The sequence below is a fragment of the Mobula hypostoma genome, chromosome 4, assembly GCF_963921235.1.
Source record: "Mobula hypostoma chromosome 4, sMobHyp1.1, whole genome shotgun sequence".
NCBI classification, from domain to species: Eukaryota; Metazoa; Chordata; class Chondrichthyes; order Myliobatiformes; family Myliobatidae; genus Mobula; species Mobula hypostoma.
In genome coordinates, this window is record NC_086100.1 from 139,012,318 (window position 1) to 139,034,274 (window position 21,957).

At 42.3% G+C, this 21,957-nt stretch overlaps 1 protein-coding gene and 1 long non-coding RNA gene across 3 annotated transcripts in view; one reads left to right on the forward strand and one right to left on the reverse strand.

Moving 5' to 3' along the window:
- maml3 (mastermind-like transcriptional coactivator 3) overlaps nt 1–21,957 on the forward strand; it is a 515,482-nt gene that overhangs the window by 203,134 nt on the left and 290,391 nt on the right. The gene's annotated exons all lie outside the window — the stretch shown is intronic.
- The window catches only part of LOC134345640 (uncharacterized), a 67,985-nt gene continuing 46,792 nt past the window's right edge, over nt 765–21,957 (reverse strand). The window contains exon 4 of the long non-coding RNA XR_010017739.1: nt 765–17,092. This is a non-coding gene — a long non-coding RNA (uncharacterized LOC134345640). The remainder of the gene's footprint in view (nt 17,093–21,957) is intronic.

Here is a 21,957-nt window from a genome sequence, read left to right on the forward strand (position 1 = left end):
AACACTTCAATCGTGGTGAACGAAGAAAGGACAAAGTGAGTTTGGCTTGTGGAAGTTGACAAAGGTGATGTTGAAGAGGTTTTGGCATCCCATGACCAAGAACTGATAGATGAAGAGCTGATGCAATTGGAAGAGAAAAGGATAACGATCAAAACCGAATGCAGTAGCGAACGGACCGAAAGTGAAGTCGTCCAGGAACTGAACGTGAGACGACTTCGTGAGATTTTCGCTGCAATGATAGAGTAGGACTTTAATTTTGAAAGGGTACGTCACTTTAGGGCATATTTGCAAGATGGTTCACAAAGAACTGTATGGTAGGAAAATGTGCGAGGCTAGCAGTCAAGCATACTGTCGTTTTTCAAGCCTTCCACATCAGCCACAGCAGACAACAAACCTCGACCTTCGACATCGAGGCAGGCAGACATAGAAGAAGATGACCTGCCTGCCCTGATCGACGATGAGATGACAATCCCATGTCCCACCACCCCAGTGGTCCCAAACTCCGGGCTGCCGACAGATACCGATTCGCAGAGAATGCAGTGGTAGCTGGGAGGCACCCAGCACGTCTTTAAGAAAAAAGCCAAAATAAGCAAGCTAATTAATTAGGTGCCGCCGAGCACGTAAATGTGGGCCCAGATCAGAAGCGATTGCCGATTTCACTTGCTCTATGTAATTGGCAATTGCCTCTAATCTGGGCTGACATTTAGGCGGCACCTAATTAATTAGTGTGTTTATTTTGGCTTTTTTCTTAAAGATGTGCTGGGTGTGCCCCTGCTACGTCTGTACCGCTGCATGCTTCGCAGATTGGTATCGGTTCGCTGCCTGGACGGTGGGGGCCACTGCACCATCCCAACCTCCAACGACTCAGCCTAACACACCATCATCAGTGTGCTCGGCGCTGTCTTCCTAATTCCGGTAAGTGATACTACACTGTACATACATTATTTCTACTTTATATAGGCTGTGTATTTTTATGTGTTATTTGGTATGATTTGGCAGCTTCATAGCTTAAAGGTTACTGGAGAGAGTGTTTTGCCAAGAGCGCTTGCGTGAGATTTTCTGCCAACGGCGCTTGTGCCGTGTTTTGCCAAGAGCGCTTGCGTGAGATTTTTGCACGGAGAACAGTGCAGGCAATCGTTGTAGAGAAGTATTTCTAATTTATATAGGCTGTGTATTTATCATATCATTCCTGCTTTTACTATATGTTACTGTTATTTTAGGTTTTATGTGTTATTTGGCATGATTTGGTAGGTTATTTTTGGGTCTGCGAACGCTCACAAATTTTTCCCATATAAATAAATGGTAATTGCTTCTTCGCTTTACGACATTCCGGTTTACGAACCATTTCATAGGAACGCTCTACCTTCAGATGGCGGGGGAAACCTGTGTTGAAAAGGTAGTGTAATCTGTCCAGTCAATGACATGCCAATTGGTTGCAAATTTTAAGGGGACCCAGGGAAAAATTCAAGCTAAGTTTTGTAGCTTACACTGAAGGCCATTAGTTACATCCGAGTGTGGCAGTTAGCTAAGGTGAGTGGCAGCCATTTTAAATATTAACCCCTCTCTCAACTGGTTGAGCAAGGAGTGATGAAGGTGGAGCTTATTTTGCAGATCACTCTGTATTTGGACTTTGTGCTTAGTCCTTTAACACTTGTATGTGGCAAGCCTTTAGGAATTCATAAATAAACCATTTCTCAGACTGAGAGAGTGAGCATGAGGACCATTATCGGGTTAATTCAAGTTAAATCTGAAGTAGTCGAATAATTATGCAGACAGAAGTTATTTTGTATCCATTAATTTGCTTACCTGCTACTCTATATTATATGTATTGGTCACACAGACAGGGATCTGAAAGTTGAATGTTTGAGCTGAAGGTGAACCCCCAAGAGAATAGAAACGGGGCCCTCAAAACTGCCCTGCATTCAAGATGATCATGGTTGATGTACCAAGGCCTCTTCTCCATAGTGCTGCAGGCTGTGATTTTTCTTACAAACATTTATCTACCTCTACTTTGTATGCCTCCAAAGATCTAATCTCCACAACCATGTAGGGTAGAGAATTGCAGAGATTCTTCAACTTAGAAACATAGAAAACCTACAGCACAATACAGGCCCTTTGGCCCACAAGGTTGTGCGGAACATGTCCCTACCTTAGAAATTACTAGAATTCCCCATAGCCCTCTATTTTTCTAAGCTCCATGTACCTATCCAAAAGTCTCTTAAAAGACCCTATTGTATCCGCCTCCACCACCATTGCTGGCAGCCCATTCCACACACACACTACTCTCTGAGTAAAAAACTTACCCCTGACATCAGCTTAAACCTGTGTCCTCTTGTGGCAACCATTTCAGCCCTGGGAAAAAGCCTCTGACTATTCACACAATCAATGCCTCTCATCATCTTATACACCTCGATCAGGTCACCTCTCATCCTCCGTCGTTCCAAGGAGAAAAGGCCGAGTTCACTGAACCTGTTTTCATAAGGCATGCTCCCCAATCCAGGCAACATTCTTGTAGATCTCCTCTGCACCCTTTCTATGATTTCCACATCCTTCCTGTAGTGAGGCAATCAGAACTGAGCACAGTACTCCAAGTGGGGTCTGACCAGGGTTCTATATAGCTGCAACATTATCTCTGGGCTCCTAAATTCAATTCCACGATTAATGAAGGCCAACACATTGTATGCCTTCTTAACCACAGCGTCAACCTGCACAGCTGCTTCGAGCGTCCTGTGGACTCGGACCCCAAGATCCCTCTGATCCTCCACACTGCCAGGAGTCTTACCATTAATACTATATTCTGCCATCATATTTGACCTACCAAAATGAACCACTTCACACTCATCTGGGTTGAACTCCATCTGCCACTTCTCAGCCGAGTTTTGCATCCTATCAATGTCCCGCTGTAACCTCTGACAGCCCTCCACACTACCCACGACACCTCCAACCTTTGTGTCATCAGCAAACTTACTAACCCATCCCTCCACTTCCTCATCCAGGTCATTTATAAGAGTAGGGGTCCCAGAACAGATCCCTGAGGCACTCCACTGGTCACCAACCTCCATGCAGAATATGACCCATCTACAACTGCTCTTTGCCTCCTGTGGGCAAACCAGCACTGGATCCACAAAGCAATGCCCCTTGGATCCCATGCCTCCTTACTTTTTCAATAAGTCTTGCATGGGGTACCTTATCAAATGCCTTGCTGAAATCCATCTCCACTACATTACTGCTCTTCCTTCATCAATGTGTTTAGTCACATCCTTAAAAAATTCAATCAGGCTCGTAAGGCACGACCTGCCTTTGACAAAGCCATGCTGACTATTCTTAATCATATTATACCTCTCCAAATGTTCATAAATCCTGCCTCTCAAGATCTTCTCCATCAACTTACCAACCAAGGAGGTAAGACTCACTGGTCTATAATTTTCTGGGCTATCTCTGCTCCCTTTCTTGAATAAAGGAACAACATCTGCAACCCTCCAATCCTCTGGAACCTCTCCCATCCCCATTGATGATGCAAAGATCATCGCCAGAGGCTCAACAATCTTCTCCCTCGCCTCCCACAGTAGCCTGGGGTACATCTCATCCGGTCCCGGCGACTTATCCAACTTGATGCTTTCCAAAGGCTCCAGCACATCCTCTTTCTTAATATCTACTTGCTCAAGCTTTTCAGTCTGCTGCAAGTCATCACTACAATCACCAAGATCCTTTTCCATAGTGAATACTGAAGTAAAGTATTCATTAAGTACCCCTGCTATTTCCTCCGGTTCCATACACACTTTCCCACTATCACACTTGATAGGTCCTATTCTTTCACGTCTTATCCTCTTGCTCTTCACATATTTGTAGAATGCCTTGGGGTTTTCCTGAATCCTGCCTGCCAAGGCCTTCTCATGGCCCCTTCTGGCTCTCCTAATTTCCTTTTTGAGCTCCTTCCTGTTAGCCTTATAATCTTCTAGATCTCTGACATTACCTAGCTCTCTGAATCATTTGTAAGCTTTTCTTTTCTTCTTGACTGGATTTACTACAGCCTTTGTACACGGTTCCTGTACCCTACCATAACTTTCCTGTCTCATTGGAGCATACCTATGCAGAACTCCACACAAATATCCCCTGAACATTTGCCATATTTCTTCCGTACCTTTCCCTGAGAACATCTGTTCCCAATTTAAGCTTCCAAGTTCCTGACTGATAGCCTCATAAATCCCCTTACTCCAATTAAACGCTTTTCTAACTTGTCTGTTCCTATTGCTCTCCAACTTCCATGAAAGGAAATTGTTATACACCTCTGTTTTAAGTGTCTGACCTCTACATTGTAACAAAATCTCCCCTTCATATCCCTTTAAGGTCACCCTTCATTCTTCTAAACATCAAAGAAACATGTCTAGTTTTTAAAAAAAAAATTACTCATGATAAGATAACACCCTCAGCTCAGGAATTAGTCTTTCACAGATGAGGAGATCAAACCATGCACAGGTCAAGTGTGTTGTGGCCTCACACACTCCCTCTACAATTTAGGATGGTGGTGAATATTGTAGCTCGGGCTGAGGCGTTGGGTATTGCGATGTTCGCTGATAGCTTGCAGGCATTTCATCACCAGTTGAGGTGACATCCTCAGTACGCAGTTTTTGGAGCCATGCTCTGCGAACACTGCAACATCAAACCCTCTACAATTTTTACAACAATACCCAATTGCTAAGACCCATCTCCCTTGTAATTTAAGGGCCAACATGCCATCTGCCATCCTAACCACTTGCCACACCTGCCTTTGTTCATTCCTTGGAAAAAGACAGTTTTACTACTTTATTTCAACAGTGTATGTGTCCCTTGGTCAGTTTTACACAGGTTATGGTTTATAAAGTCGGGTTCCTGATGAACAGTCCTGACAAAAGTGCCGTGATTATCAGCGTTATACACTGCACTACTTGACCACTTGCTCCATCAGTCAATGGCTTGTGAGTGAACTTGAGAATGTGGCATGTCAAGTTCAGCTGATTTTTTTTTTAACGTGGACCTGTTTGCGTTAGGAGCTGCCGCTACATGCAGAAGAAAGCCTGCCATTTAGACTTCTACAGTGAAGTCCATTGATTGGTCTTATCGTCACACAAGGCTTTTTATTGTCTCAAAACTTGCAGGTCGACATGTTCACTGAGCCAAGCAAAGCGTAGCAACCAGCACTCCATACTCACTGTTAAGCTAACTGTGCAAGTTGCCAAGAAACCTTTGCTGGGAGCAGATTCCTGTGTAATTGGACTCTGTTAATGGTGTGACATAAGCAGAATTTTTTGCTTCGATCAGAAATTTTGCCATATGTAAGGTGATGAGATGCCCACTTGCAATTCCTGGGGTCTTAGTGATTTTGGCTCTACTTTTGTACTGTAGTTACATTATAAGCTGTAAATATCGGGAATTGTAAATTATTTTACTCTGAAGTTGCTAGTACCATTCGACAGAAAGACTTGCGTTTATATTGCTCCTCTCAAAACGAAAGCACTTCACAGTCAGAGAAATATATTTCATGTATTGTTATTATTTTAATTTTGAGGACTGGGTCCATCAGTAATCTAATGCATCATTTAACTAACTATTAGGGCCATTATTGATAGTTCTGATTTTGGAGTCATTGTTGTCATGGGAGTAATTACAACCAATATGATCTGTGCTTTCAGCTGGGGTACCAGTTGGACACCAGATGCTGGCTTTAGGGGACAAAATTCAAATTGGCTTTACAAGCCTACTTGTAGTCCAATGACCCTTGTTGGAATGTATGAGTGCATTCATCAGTTGAAAACAGGATCTGGCTGGGATAACTTGCTCCCACAATCAACAAGCCCGCCAACACTCACCGTCTAGACATGCAAATGAAAACTGCCCACTATGCTGAGGTACTGAACGGCTACCAGCGGCACTGTCCAGTGATAGACTGATTCATTGCCTTTAGCAGGCTGGAAAACCCAACCATCACCAACAGGACCTGGGTGGTGTCCACTTACGCCTGGATGGCAAGTGTGTGAGCCTCTTCACATTAGTGACGGGACTGAAGGGGCCCATTCAGCTCAATTGAGACTGTGCCAGAAATGCTTGAGTCTCAGCATGAAAAGTAATTTGGGTAACATCAGTTCAGTTATGTTGTGCAACTGTGTAAATACCGTATCATTTGCTGAATAAAATATGAAGTGTTACAATCACTCTTTAATTTATTAGAATATCTTGAAAATTGATTCAAAGTGCCCAGGTCCACTTTATTATGTCATTGCACACAGTGAAAGAGGTCTTACTAAACACAGTGAAGGCTAGCAAAAAGAGAAATTAGGAAGGGAAAGGACAAAGTAAAGATCTACTTTAAAATAAGGGATGCTCTAATTGGTGACGGTCTTTTCACCAGTTCATGACCAGCAATATGATGTGCTGCTGCTACGAGACTTTCATTGCTCTTGTGCGTACGTGCACTTAGGATGTAGGAGCAGAATTAGGCTGTTCAGCCCATCGAGTATGCTGTGTCATTCTATCATGGCTGATTTATTATCCCTCTCAACCCCATTCACCTGCCTTCCACCCTGTAAATTTTGATGCCCTGACTAATCTAGAACTTACATATCTCTGCTTTATATATAGTGGATTCTGGTCCATCGGTTAATCAGGGATGCCACTTATTTGGAACAACTTGTAAAGAACAAAGACTAATTGACAAAATGGCTGGAACTATTTTTGTTTATTCTAGACACTGTGCTACTTAATTGGGACAGGAAGACTGTTGCCAAACAGTGTCTAACTATCTTCAGTCACATACACTTGTGCAGCAGTTAGACACTACACGGTTCTTAGAGCAAACATTTTTAAAATAGCGTCAGTTTCATGTGTTGTGTTCAAAAAGCAGTGATTTTTGTCCACTGATAGTTGGCAAGAAATAAGCAGTAAGACAATTCAGAACTGTTTTTGCTCACTGCGATTTCAAGCATTCAGGCTTGCAGATACCAGAAACGGCCAGAAGTGAAAATGAAACTATTCCACTACTTCAACAGGTTAGGAACTGTGAAGAATTTGAGGGTATTAACAATACCTTGAATGTTACAATGAAAATGAAGATTTGGAGGATGCAATCATCAGGAGCATTGTATGAAGACGGTCCATTATCTGCACCAGGTGTCTGTGCTGGTTTTGTTCATTCACAGTCACTCAAAAGAACACAACAGTGTACACTGGATGATTTCCTCTGTCAATAATTATTAGGAATGAATCATAGTATTGGTAGTGTTTTAATTTGTTCTGTATTTCATTTAAATACATAATGTGTTAGTTTTTCTTTTCTATACTTTAACTATTTCTATGGAAAGTCAGTTAATTGGGCCAAAATGTACTGGTCCTGATGTGTCCCAATTAACCAGGATTTACTACATCCAGTGAACTGGCCTACACATCCATCTGTGGCAATGAATTTCACAGCTTCACCACCCTCTGGCTAAAGAAATTCCTCCTTATTTCTGTTCTAAATGGATATTCCTCTGTTCTGAAGCCATGCCCTCTTGACCTAGACTCCCCCACTATAGGAAGCATCCTCTCCACATCCACTCTCTCTCTCAGTATTGGATAGGTTTCAATGAGATCCCCTTCCCTCATTCTTCTAAACTCCAGCGAGTACAGCCATCAAACGGTCTTCATACTTTAACCCATTAGATTCCTGGAATCATTCTAGTGAACCCCCTTTGGACTCTCTCCAATGCCAGCATGTCTCGGGTAAGGAGCCCAAAACTGCTTACATACTCCAAGTGCAGTCTGACCAATGCCTTATAAAGCCTCAGCTTTATTGTACATTTGACAATAAGCTTAAGTTTGGCTTTTGAACACACTGGCTGACTTACTGTGTTTAAGCCTCCACAATGATGTTGTATTTTGCAAATACACTTCTGCCTCCAAGTCACTTAACTCACTGTCTTATGGTGTCATGATTTTTAATAATATGTTTATATTAACCTAGAGCCCACTCTGCTGAAACCAGACAATTCGGTGAAGGGGCTAGGTATCCCAAAGGCCCCCAGCCTAAAAGTCTGTTTTAGGCAGCACCGGGGATGCCTGCCTTCAACAACTTTAAATACATATGAAACAACTTTGGATTTTTAAAGGAATTACTTTTTGTCTGTATTTTTCATGTCACCTCTTTGCTTTCCTAATTTCTCTTTTAATTTCAAGCCTGCACTTCCTGTGTTTCTCCAGGCTCTGCGTTGTTGTGCCCTCAGTGTCTCTTATAATTCCCTCTGTTTTAATACGTCTTCTTTATACCCCCCATAAAACACAGCAGGAGAATTAGCCCATTCAATACATTAAGACTGCTCGACCATACCATCATGTCTAATTTTCTTTTACCTCTCAGCCCCATTCTCCTGACTTCTCCCCACAGCCTTTGCCGCTCTTACTAATCAAGAATCTATCAACCTCTGCTTTAAATATAATGAGTTGGCTTCATAGCAGTCTCTAGTAATGTATTCCACAGATTCCGCATCCTCTGGCTAAAGAGGTTCCTCCTCATCTCTGTTCTAAAGGAACATCATTTTATTTTGAGGCTGTGCCATCTGGTCCTAGACTCTCCCACTATTGGAAACATGTTCTCCATGTGGACTCTATGCAGGCCTTTCAGTATTTGATAGATTTCAATGGGATTCCTCTCATTCTTCTAGATTCCAGCAAGTGCAGGCCCAGAGCCATTAATGCGCCTTGTACATTAACCCTTTCACTCCTAGGTTTATTCTTGTAAACCACCTCTGGACCATCTCCAATATCGGCGCATCCTTCCTCAGATATGGAGCCCAAAACTGCACGCAGTACTCTAAATGTGGTCTGACTAATGCTTTATAAAGCTTCAGCATTGCATCCTTACTTTTAAATTCTAGTTCTGTCAAAATTGAATGCTATCATTACATTTGCCTTCCTTATTACTGACTCAACCTGTAAGTTAAAGTTCACAGAATCGTGCACATCCAATTCCATGTCCCTTCACGCTTCTGATTTCTGTCAAAGTCCACCCTACTTCTTCAGTACTACCTGCCCCGCCACCTATCTTGTATCATCCGCAAACGTGGACACAAACCCATCAGTTCCGTTATCCGGATCACTAACATATAATGTAGCAGCTCTCACATTGATCCCTGCCGAGCACCACTAGTCACTGGCAGCCAACCAGAAAAGGCCACCTTTATTCCCACTCTTTACCTTCTGCCAGTCAGCCGACCTTCTATCCATGCTAGTATCCTTCCTGTAATATTGTGGGCTCCTAATTTAACAGTCTCATGTGCAGCATCATTTTCATCTTGTAAACCTGAAAATCCAGGTAAACATAAACTGACTTCCCTTTGTCTTTCCTGACTGTTAATTCCTCAAAGAATTCTAACAGATTTATCAGGCAAGATTTCCCCTTAAGGAAACAATGCTAACGTTGGTTTAGTTTATCACGTGCCTCCAAGAACCCCGAAACCTCATCCTTAATAATGAAGTCAGTCTACCTGGCCTATAATTTCTTGCCTTTTGCCTCCTTTCTTAAGGAGTGGAGTGACATTTGTGATTTTCTAGTCCTCCGGAACAATTGCAGAATCTAATCATTATTGAAAGATCACTACTAATTTCGCCTGAACTAGATGGACTACACCACAATTTCTTCAGATAACCTATTTTAGGCCCCTGGGGTGTAGTCCCATCTGGTCCAGGTGACTTGTCAACCTTCAGACCTTTCAGTTTCCGAAGCAGCTTCTCCTTAGTAACAATGACTGAACTCACTCCCTCATGTCTTTCTGGAATTTCAAGACTCGTGCAAGATCCCTATTCGGTTTGTTGGCCATTTCTTCATTCCCCATTACTACCAGTGTCATTTTCCAGCAGTCCGATTGCCTCTTTTTTTACTCTTTATATATCTGAAAAATCTTTTGGTATCCTCTTTTATATTATTGGCTATTGATATTTCATCTTTTCCTTCATTATTGCTTTTATAGTTGCGTTCTGTTAGTTTTAAAAAGCTCCCTAATTTTCTAGCAGGGGGAGGGGAAGAAGAAGAGTGCAGTAGTGACAGGGGGTTCCATAGTTGGAGGGGCAGACCTGAAATTCTGTGGATGTGAAAGAGATACCTGGATGGTATGTTGCCACCTCAAAGGAATGAGGTCCTGAGGAGAGAATATAGGGAGTTCAGCAGAAAGCTGACAAGCAGGACTTCCAGGGTAGTAATCTCTGGATTGCTGCCTGTGCCACGTGCCAGTGAGGGTAAGAATAGGATGGTTTAACAGAGGAATGCATGGCTGAGAAATTGCTGCAGGGGGCAGGGCTCAGATTTTGGGATTATTGGAACATTCATTTCTATGCTCGTGTTCTTTCAAGAGGACCAGAATGAAGCAAGGATGTAATGTTGAGACTTTATAAGGCATTGGTCAGACCACATTTAGAGTATTGTGAACAGTGTTGGGCCCTTTATCTAAGTAAAGATGTGTGGCATTGAAGAGGGTCCAGAGAAGGTTCACAGGAATGATTCTGGGAATGAAATAGTTAAAATATGAGGAGTGTTTGGTTATTCTGGGTTTGTGCTCACTGGGGTTTGGAAGAATCAAGGGCCTCTCATTGAAACCTGTTGAATATTGAAAGGCTTAGATAGAGTGTATGTGGAAAGTGTATTTCCTATATCTAGGACCGGAGGGCACAGCCTTAGAATAGAGGGACATCCATTTAGAACAGATATGTGTAGGAACTTCTTTAGCCAGAGGGTGGTCTTTACCACAGACAGCTGTGGAGGCCAAGTCGTTCGATATATGTAAAGCAGAGATAGGTAGGTTCTTGATTAGTCAGAGTAGCAAAGGTGATGGGGAGAAGGCAGGAGAATGGAGTTGAGAGGGTTAATAAATCAGCCATGATGGAATTAAGGAGCAGACACGATAGGCTGAAAGGCTTAATTCTGCTCCCATGTCTTGTGGTCTTTATGGTTTAGCTTCTCACTTTTTTCCCATATATTGTATGCCCTCTCTTGCTTATATGCTGTTTTTGACTTCCCTTGTAAGTCATAGTTGCCTGATCCTCCATTTAGAATGCTTCTTCTTCTTTGGGATGAACTGATCTTGCATCTTGCATATCAATACCCAAAACTCCAGTCATTGCTGCTCTACCATCATCCCTACTAGTGTGTTCTTCTGATCAATTTTGGCCAGCTTCTCTCTCATTCTTCTGTACTGACACAATCAATTTCAGCTTTTCCCTCTCGAAGTGCAGGGAGAATTCTGTCATAATATAGTCACTGCTTCCTAAGTGTTCCATTTCTTTAAGCTCCTGAAGTATGTCTGATTCATTGCACAATACCAAATCCAGAATTGTGCTTTTCCCTAGTGAGCTTAACCACAAGCTGCTCTTTAAAAAAAAAGCCTTTTTATATTATAGGCATTCCACAAATTCCTCCTCTTGGGATCAAGTACCAACCTGATTTTCCCAATCTACCTGCTTATTTAAATTCCCCCATGACCATCATAACATTGCCCTTTTTATATGCCTTTTCTATTACCTGTTGTAATTTGTAACCCACATCCTGGTTACTTATTCGGAGAGGCCTGCATATAACTCCCATTAGGTTCTTTTTACACTTGCAGTTTCTACCCACAAGGATTCTACATCTTCTGATCCAATGTTACTTCTTGCTAAGGATTTTATCTCATTTTTTGCTAACAGAGCCACCCCATTCCTTCTGCCCACCTGCTTGTCTTTTTGACAGGATAAGTATCCATGGATATTTAGCTCTCATCTGTGACTTTCTCTCGACCACGACTGTGAAACCCACAACGTCATACCTGCCAACTTCTAACAGTGCTTTAAACTCAACAACCATATTTCACATACTGAGTGTATTCAAATACAATGGTTTTAGTCCGGTATTCACCACCCTTCTTAATTTTGTCTCCTTGTTGTCCAAAGTTAAATTCTTATCCCTTTCTAAGCTTCATGTCTTCAGTAACCTCTCCTGCACTTTACGCCCTCTACTATTTAGTTTGAAGCTTGATCCAGTGCCCTAGTTGTACCATTCTCCAGGACCCTGGTCCCGGCATGGTCCAGATTGAGCTCCTTCCCTCCCCAATACTGGTGCTAGTCTCCCACAAATTCAAACCCACTTCTCCTACCAATCTTTGAGCCACACATTTAACTCTTATCTTATTAACCCTGTGCCAAATTGCACCTCGCAAGTAACAATCCAGAGAATAATTCCTTTATGGTTCTGTATTTTAATTTAGTTCATAGATTTTCAAATTCTCTCAGCCAAACCTCTTTCTTTGTTCTTCCTATGTCATTGGTACCCACATGGAACACGCAACTGGATCTTTCCCCTCCCACTCCAAATTCCTTTGTAGGTCAGTTGAGATGTCCCAAACTCAGCACACTAGGCAGAAAAATACAGCCTTCAGGATACTCAGTCCTTGCAACAGAAAATTGTGTCTATTTCCCTGACAGTACTATTCCAGTTACAGCTACATTCCTCTCCCCCCTCCCCACCTTCCCTGAATGGCTCCCTGAACCATAGTGCCACGGTTCAGATGTTTATACTTCCTACAGTTCCCACTCCCATCCTCACATGGAGCAAGAATAAAAATCTCAGGCTTGTTGGACAAGCCCAGGGGCTGAGAAACTCCCAACATTACCGCATGGGGCCTCCTACCTGCCTCACTCGCAGTCACACCCTGACCACTGACCAAATCTAGTGGGTGTGACTTTCTCCTGAAACACAGTGTTCAGGTATTTCTTCCCTCCCTGGTGAAGGATGTGAAGCTCAGATCCCAGGTCATCAACTTTGAGCCTGATTTCCTTGAACGACCAACACTTGTTGCAGACGTGGTGAGCAGGAAACACGATGGGTTCCATCAGCTCCCTCATCGTGCAGCTACAAAAATCACTTGATCCTGCATCCCTGCTTTGGAGTAGGAGGCCTCAGATACCTACTGTTTACAGAACGGCCATTAATCTTTATTCTACCCTCCTTTTATTGGCTGAGTTATCACATACTTAGCCAATCGCACATTTTTTAAAAAGGAGCAGCTGTTAGCTCTTCCCCTCTGTTGCTCTGGCTGCTGCATCTGAAGAAAAGCCTTTGCACGTTTTCACCATATCAAGCAAGAAGCTCTAGATTGGACAGTTCCACTCTTTTCCTTTTTGAAAACAGCTTTACTTAGAATCCCTGGATTCTCTTTTTTTGAAAGAATCCTGCTGCTCTGATGTTGATTTACCTTCAAGTATTATTTCTAGTCAACATTTGGTAAATGATTCTTAGCTTAGTAAAATTGATCTTCACCAATTTAGAACTATTTATTTCTATTTTATATTTGTCATACAGTGCTAAATCTAACCGAATTGTGATCACTATCCAAAAAACTGATGCCCCTTCCACCTGCCCAAAGCTGAATCCAACATTGAGCCTTCCCTCACGTACCAACATTGTACTCAAGCTTGCTACATACTGGTTTAAAAGGTTCTTTTGCATGCACTTGAGGAATTTGTTTTTTTCTCCATACCCGCAGTAAGGATTGTATACCTGCTAATCTGAATTTAATTGATTTGCCTCCATTATTACTGCCCTATTGTTGTGTACTTGTTCGAAATTTTAATGTAGATGAACAGGAGGACCCAGAAAAAGTTACCATCTATTTTTGTTCTTCGATCCATCATGTAGCCTCAATTCGTGTTCCTTCTAATGCACTATCCCTGCTTAGAGCTGTGATTGTTTCTTTAACCAGTATTGCAATATTCCCCTCTTCCCTTCTTATCCCCCTCAGTTGTGTCTGTAAAATGTTTAAACAGTAGCAGAGGTACTCAGCTGCAATTCCTGCCCCACTTCTTCAGCTATGTTTCTGTAAGAGCCGCAGTAGCTTTCTTCCAAGTGTCCCTGGCTTTTGATCTCATCTGCCTTATTCCTTATTCCTTATGTTCCTTGCATTTAAGTATATCCCATTAAGCATGGTCAGAATCCTTTTTTTGGAGTGTTTTCTAACCATTGTTTGCTCTGCCTTCAAACTCATGCACTGACTTTGAGACTTTCAATTCCAGTTCTGCTTTTCTCTCTTTTAAAGCAATGTCCAGTTTAAAACATCCACTAGTCAAGCTGGCTTAAACCTTGCAAGCCTGTCTATGAAAATATTGATCTCAGTTACTTGGACTGCCCTCTCACAGAACAAGAACCAGATGCTCTCATGTACTGGCAAAGAATTTTACGACTGAACTGAATTTTTTTTGTGTATGCGACAAATAAAGTTATGAAGAATCAAGAGTCATATAGTTACAGGAGACTGCTATTCATGTGAGTTGCAATGGGTGATTTTGTTTCAGAATGTTTTATAATTCTAAAGTTAAAATAAAGTCAATCAAGCTTAGTGCAAGATTTGATTGTTAATATTGCCACTCATGTTCACTCATCTCTCCATTCCCAAGTGTAAGCTCAAATGCAAATGTTTTGACATTATTTTCCTAGCGGGGAATTGACAGGATTAGATTAGTTGCTTTTTTTCACTCTGTAGCCACCTCTATTCACAAGTGACTCTTTGGATCAGGGTTATCCATGCTTGTGTAAAACACCACATAGGACACAGCTAGAGTACTGCACTCAGTTCCGGTCACCGAACAGGACAGATGGGAGAGTACAAGGGAGGGTACCTAGCAGATGCACAAGGATGTTGCCAGGGTTGGAGAATTCTAGAGGCTGTCTAAAATAGGTTTGTGTCTTTCAAATAAAAGTGATCGAGGGGAAGTTTAACTGAGGTGCATAAAAGAGATCGGCAGGGTGAATATTTTCAATGACAGGTCTATATTTTCTGGACATGGATTGAATAGGTGGAGAGTTTGGGAAATTTCTTTTTTATCCAATGGTAGTGTGGATCTGGAATTCACTGCCTGAAAGGAATATGATTGCAGAAACTCTTAAGAAGTCACTTAAGGCATCGTAACTGCAAGGTTCTGGACTGAAAGCTGGGAGTAACCTAAATAGCTTGGCCTTGCAGCAGTAAGCATAGGCTGTTGGGTTTTTTTGAGGGTTTTTTTTTGTAAATTTATCATTCTTGCTGGTTAGATACTAGAGATTTCAGCTCCTGATCACTCATTTCAACCACCTTTCTCTGTCAATTAGTTCTTCCCCACCCCCGATCTCTTGTCTTTAAATATTTAATAAACGGGACACAGTGGTGATGAAGACATACTCTTTAAAAAAAACACTCCCGAGCTCCCCTTTGCAATGTTCAGGCAGTTGATGTGAACCTTTCGGGACTTCAGGACATTGTTTGAACATTGGCACCCACATTGCTCCTTCACAGTGATAGAAAATATTTTGTCTTATAAATATAGCAAACTAGTGGAAGGCCTTAATTTTGTAAACAAAAACTGTAATTTCTGATCATTTTCGGGGGAGTTTAGTTAGGAAACTGAAGTGAAGTATTTTGTTTCTAAGACGCAAGTTAAAATCTCAGTTTCACGGACTATATTAATCCCTGTCTGTACAATTGGCGAGCACTGGAGTTTGTCCTTTCACAGTGGAGCAACATCTCACTGCTCAGCACTTGTCTGACCTTTGTCCGGCAGCTGTAAAACGAGGAGGTCTAACAGGTTTTAATCCTGCACACTGCTTCATCCAACCACAGGAATGCACCCAGAGAAATGCCTAGCTGTGCAAACTGGATCAAACAAGTTTAGGGCAGTGCTGTAGCTTGCACAGACGACCAGCATTTGTGGTGCTCGTAAACTGCCAGCTTGAAACCACTGTTGCAGCTGCTTCCCGAGCCAGGGTTTAACAAAAAGGCAGCACCACTGTTCTGTGAGGAAACATTTCACAAACATTGTCTGGCCAGTCACATGCTACAGTGCATATCCAATCACGCAGAATCCTGGCAGTGTGTTTAATATGGCATTAATAATGGTGAAACATTTCACATTCTCAAACCAGGACACCCGTTGGACTGTGAGGTGCCCATTGCTGGTATAAGAGCATGTTTAATAGTTATTCCATGTTGCCTCAGTATGATTGCCACACTTTGGGGCTGTTTCACATTTTGTGCCAGTATTTTTGCCAAAAAAAAGCATTTTGAGATGATCAGACAAGCCCCACTAAAAGGAACTAATATAGTGAATGCTTTAGGTGATTTTAACTCGTGTTTTAGGTGCAGGGAAGCTTGAAGAGCAGTGGCGGTGCTTGATACAGGGTTGGCTACATGTGGGTATATTTTATTGGAAGTATCAGAATAAGGAACCAATCATTTCAGAGGTTAGGGTTTCCATGGAATCTAGAGGCAAAGATGGAAAGAAACTTTGTATATTAAGAAAACTAAAGGATAGGAAAGTGGGGTGAAATAAAAAATCAACTACAATCTTGGTTGGAGGAGTTAGTGTGAGGGGTCAAGTGGCCTATTCCTGATATTTTTTTGTAAGTTTTCCACCTCCAAAAAATCTCTGAGTCATCTCAGAGAAAAAGGTCTACAAACAATGGTTCTATCGCAACACTACGGCTTTCAGAGTAAACAGGGAGAACATCAGCTGAAATTTAACAGCCTCCAAAAGTAACATTAGTATGTAACTTAACAGTGTCAATACATGCAGCAACTTGCTAGAGAAAGCCAGTCTCATTCTTGAGAACTATAAACATAGACATTGTGGAAAGATCTGAATCAGGTAACAAACCATATTGCCTTTTAAAGAAGGTAAACCTCATGTATTGAGGTTTCAAAAAGAAACTGGGCATACACCACTTGTTTTCTGAACAGTAATCAGTCGTTTCCCTGGCTACGGTGGGCTCACATATGCAATTGTCACTTCTTCCCTGCTAGTCTTATAAATCTACTGTTTCAGAACCAAAGGATGTGGCAAGTCTTTCATATTTCAGATTCTTTATTTGTTAGAAAGTCCAGACCAAATGTGATATGCATAGCTATTTCTTGAATAATTCTTCTTAAGCACCATCAAACAGAAGCATTATGATATTTTAAATTAAAATGACAGTTTTATGTACCTTTCACCCTGCACATTATCTTTTCTTTTCTAAACTGAAAGTGCTAAAGCACAGGGAGATGAGGTTCCAACTGCAGTGGCTGCCATCCAGTCCTTCGTCTGTGACCTGGAAGTGAATCAGAATCAGGTTTATTATCACTGGCATGTGACGTGAAAGGCTGGTGGTTTCTTAAACCATGAAGGGCATCACAGGACCAACTAAAGCTCATGTACACTCATACCCATTCTCTTTCCATTCTCTCTCTCTCTCTCTCTCTGTCTTTCTCTTTGTTTCTCTTTCTGCCTCTCTTTCTTTCTCTCTCACTCTCACTCTGTCTCTCTCACTCTCTCTCTCCCTCTCTCTCTCTCCCTCCCTCGCTCTCTCCCTCTCCCTCCCTGCCTCCCCCTCCCTCACACTCATACACAACCTCTCACTCTCTTGCTCTCACACACTAGTTGAGAGAATGAGCCCCGTTTCCTTTGTCCAGCCAGGTGGATACCGATTCTTGCCTCTTAACTGACTCAGACAGAAGAGAAGCAGCCCTTTCAACCCGCCATTTCCATGCCAACTCTCAAGTAGCTGTCTGTACTAATCATATTTACTCGCACTTACTTGGTCCAGAGTAGTGTGTGTGTGTTGGCAGGTAATGTATTTGTCCAGCTACTTCTCCAGTACCCACTCAAGCACTACACTCCAGATTCCAACCGCCCCTCTAGGTGGAAAAAAAACCTTCCTTATCTTACAGAGGCTCTCTAAGCTTCTTGCCCCTTTCCCTTAACCTAAGCACTGTAGTTTTAGATGCCTTGATATCTGACTCCAAGGTCTCAGCCAGTCACTGCAGCTTAGTTTTTCTGAAGTGGTGCATCTACCTGTCCTTGTGGATGGCAGACATTTTGCAGTGCCCCACCTTGCCTTTTGTGGACAACTGTCTTCCATGCCACAACATAAATAACCTTTACCAAGCAGCATCGCTCACCGTCAGCAAACTCTTTTAAAAGAACAGCTCGCAATGACTGCACTCAAATTCAAGGTGGCTGAGCTGACCATTTGTTTTGAGTCCAAGGCATTAGTTAAAGCTTACAGATGGTTAGTTTCAGATCATAAGCGGATCGCTTGTTGATGGACGGGATATGCTGCCCTGTAATTTGAGCCTGTTAAGCCCCAGTGACAAGTGGCTTTTCCACTGCTGGTGGACTGTGGATGTTAGTTACAACAGAGGGTTTCTTGATTTCTTTTCAGTCCATCCCAGACAGCCAGGATATCTATTTTTTAAAAAATCTTTTACAGATTCATTCCTGCCTCTTATTTCCACAACATGTCTCCCTTGAAGCAATATGATATTCACCACTGCAACAAGCCTTTGCCCTCCTATCATCCTTCTGAGTTCCTTCACTCTCTCTTGTCTCTCTCACTTTCTCATCTTTTTCCCTTATTCTCTCACTTCTTTGTTTTTCTCTCCTCTTTCCTCTCTCCCCTCCGCCTTCTCTCTCCCCACCCCCTCTCCAGCACTCTCACTCCTCCTTCTCCTTTCCCTCTGCCTCTTCCCCCTTTCTGCCTTTCCCTCACTCTTTCTCCCACTCCATGTCCCCACGTCTCTTTCTCTTCTCTGTACTCTCTGCTGTGAAAGTTTGTGTCCAGTAAATAGACGTAAAACCTCTCCAGTAGTTTTTGGGTTAAGAATGTAGGGCCATGGAGAAAATTAATTACAGGTGTATGTCTTAAGAACATTAATTTGAAAGAGCAGAAACTTGCTCACAAGGTATTTGCAGATGTAAAGTTAATTTTCAGTTGGTATTTAAGGTAGACTTTGCACGACTGTTCAGGAATTGACTCAAGACATGCTTGAAAGAAAGGAAGAACTGAACCAGTTAGAGTGACTGTGATTAGACCTTTTCATTCATGTGGAGGGAAAATATCAACAGGGATTCACTGAGGTATAAGTGCTGCTTCTTGGTGGTACGTTTGTGTGTATGTATCCATTTCTGCGATTCCCTTTTCTTTAGGTAAGAGCTTATTCTCTTTGCAGTCCTCCTTCAGCCAACTCAACCATCGCGTACAACCATCGCCCCTTACTCACCGGCTTATCTTCAAAACCTTCCAACATCAGAATCAAGTTAATCATCATGGACATGTGCCATGAAATTTGTTTTTTTGCAGCAGCAGTACAGTGCAATTCATAAAAAAGACGAAGTTAGAATAAGAAATATAAACAAATAGTGCAAAAAGTGAGCAAATTAATGAGGTAATGTTCATGAGTTCATGGACCAATCAGAAATCTGATGGTGGAGGGGAAGAAGCTGTTCCTAAAAAGTTGAGTATAGGTCTCCAGGCTCCTGTATCGCCTCCCGGATGGTAGTAATGAGAAGAGGACATGTTGTGGGTGGTGAAGGTCCTTATTGATGAATGCTGTATTCTTAAGGCATCACCTATTGAAGATGTGCTTGATGGCAGGCAGGCTAGTGCCCATGATGGATCTACAACCCTCTGCAGCCTTTTTCCGATCCTGTGCAGTGGCCCCTCCGTGCCAGCTGGTAATGCAACCAGTTAGAATGCTCTCCACAAGTCTCCTCAAATCCTAATGAAGTATGGCCACTCTTTGTTTTTGCATCCACATGCTGGACCCAGGAAAGATCCTTTGAGATGTTGATACCCAGGAACCTGAAGCTGTTCTCCCTTTCCACTGCTGACTCCTAGATGAGGGTGGGTGTGTATTCTCCTGACTTCCCCTTCCTGAAGTCCACAAACAATTCCTTGGTCTTACTGACATTGAGTGCAAGGTTTGTGTTGCAATACGACACAGCCAGCCAATCTACCTCAGTCTTGTGTGCCTCCTCGTCATCACCTGAGGTTATTCCAACAACGTAGTTTATCAGAGAATTTGTTACTGGTGCTTGAGCTGTGCCTAGTCACACAGTCGTATGTAGAGGGTAGAGGAGTGGGCATCCTTTGCGTGTACCTAGGTTGAAAGTCGGTGATGAGGAGATGTTACTTCTGCTCCACACTGACTGTGGTCTCCTGATGAGGAAGTCAGGGATCCAGTTGCAGAAGTAGGTACATCTCTGTGACTTTGCTGTCTCTTTATTGGCCTTTCTGTTCTTGACATTATCAAATATATTTCTGTAGCCAATTTCTTTTCCTCACCTCCTGGCTTCGAAATTCTGTCACGTAAACCTAAATTTTTGTGCACTATGTGATTCTGTTTTAATCTATAAACTAACACTGGATCCACATAACATGCTTCTGAAAATTCCAACCCATTCCTATCTGCATATAACGTGCTTCCACATACAAGCCACTGGGTTTACTTGGTGATGGGTGTTGGACTGCATTCATGATTGTGATATACAGTAGACCACAAATGTGCAGAAGGTGAACAGTATAAAATTCAATGGCAGTAGCAGGTCATACCCAGAGAATAAAGATTGCAGCAGTGTGGATTGTTCACCCTTCAGTCGTCTTCCTTCCACTGCACATGGATCCTTCTCAGCAATCACTTCCTGTCTTCAAAGCCCTGGGACCCACACACCATGATTTCCTACCAATTCCTCAGTTAGTCCTCAAATTTCCAACAAGATACTACTCCTTGTAATTCTCTTTGACCTTCCCTCATCATCTACCCCCATGGCCCTCTTCTCCAACTCTCCCTGTGACCTTTTGTGGCATGGTAGGAGGTGGTGGAGGAGTGAAGTTCTACTGTATGTCTGCATTGATTCCTGTTGGCCTCAAACAAAACAGACACCGGTCCTCCATATGTCACCTCAGTGCATATGTTCTTACCTGGAATTCTTGGATTGTCTTCTATGAATTATGGATGTGATCCAGGCTGTCATGAGTAAGGGCAAGCTTGTCATCCTCAGCCCTCTGTGGACAGTCTCTCAGCTTTCTTACTGTTCATTTCCTCATGTTTTTAATTTAAACCAAACTGACTGGCATCTCATTAACCCATCTGAGCACTGGTGGTCCTATAAATCTCACATATGTCTGTTGCTGCACCATATCTTCACAAGCTGAGCTTTGTTTCCCTTGCCCTAATTCATCCCATCTGCCGGTGAAGTCCTCGTTCAAATTCTCGTGACATTCAGGCTCAACTTTTCAAACATCTGTTTGCTGACTTTCCACCTTCCATTCTGGATAAGCTACACACATCCTGTCATGGATTAAGTCCCATTTGTCCCATCCTCTCTTTTACTCCTTCACTAGTTATCTGCCCTCCCTCCATGCGAAACATTCAATGCAACAACAGCTTGCATTTGTGTAATATGTTTAACGTACTTAAATTTGCCACAACAATTCACAGTAGGAATTATCAAACAAAATTTGGTACCACGTCGTGTTAAGAAATATTACAGGACGGTTGATCAGAATCTTGGCCACAAAGGAGGCTTTAAGAAGCATCAAAGATGAGAGGAATAGGGGTGGAGGAGTGGTTTAAGGCAGCAATTCCAGAGCATATGGCCCAAGCAGATGATTTTGAAACAGTGAAAATTGGTATTGGGCAGAAGACCAGAATTAAAGGGGCACTGAGAATGCTGGATGATTTACAGTAGCTCATTAGTTCTGGAATGCAAAAAAAACCCTTAACGTTGGTAACATTTTTTTCAAATTGCAAAATGGTTGGAGTTTAGAAATACAGAAGTAATCCTACTATTGTAGAGCGCATCTTGTGAGAGCACACCTGAAATACTGCACAAAGTTTTGATCCCATTATTTAACAAAGGATATGCTGCCATTGGAGGCATTTCAAATGAGTTTCACAAGGCAAATTCCTGGAATGACAGAGTTGTCCTATCATGAGCAGCGGAAGAAAATAGATGTATAATCTTTGTATGTTAGAAGAGGTGATCTTACAGAAACTTATCAGGTCTGAAAGAGCATGGCAAGATTGATGTCAGGATGTTTCCATGAGTAGAATAATTTCTCTTGAGGATAGGGCATAGAAGAAAAGGAGGCGGTCATTTAAAACTGAGGTGTGTAACAATTCTCACAGAGGT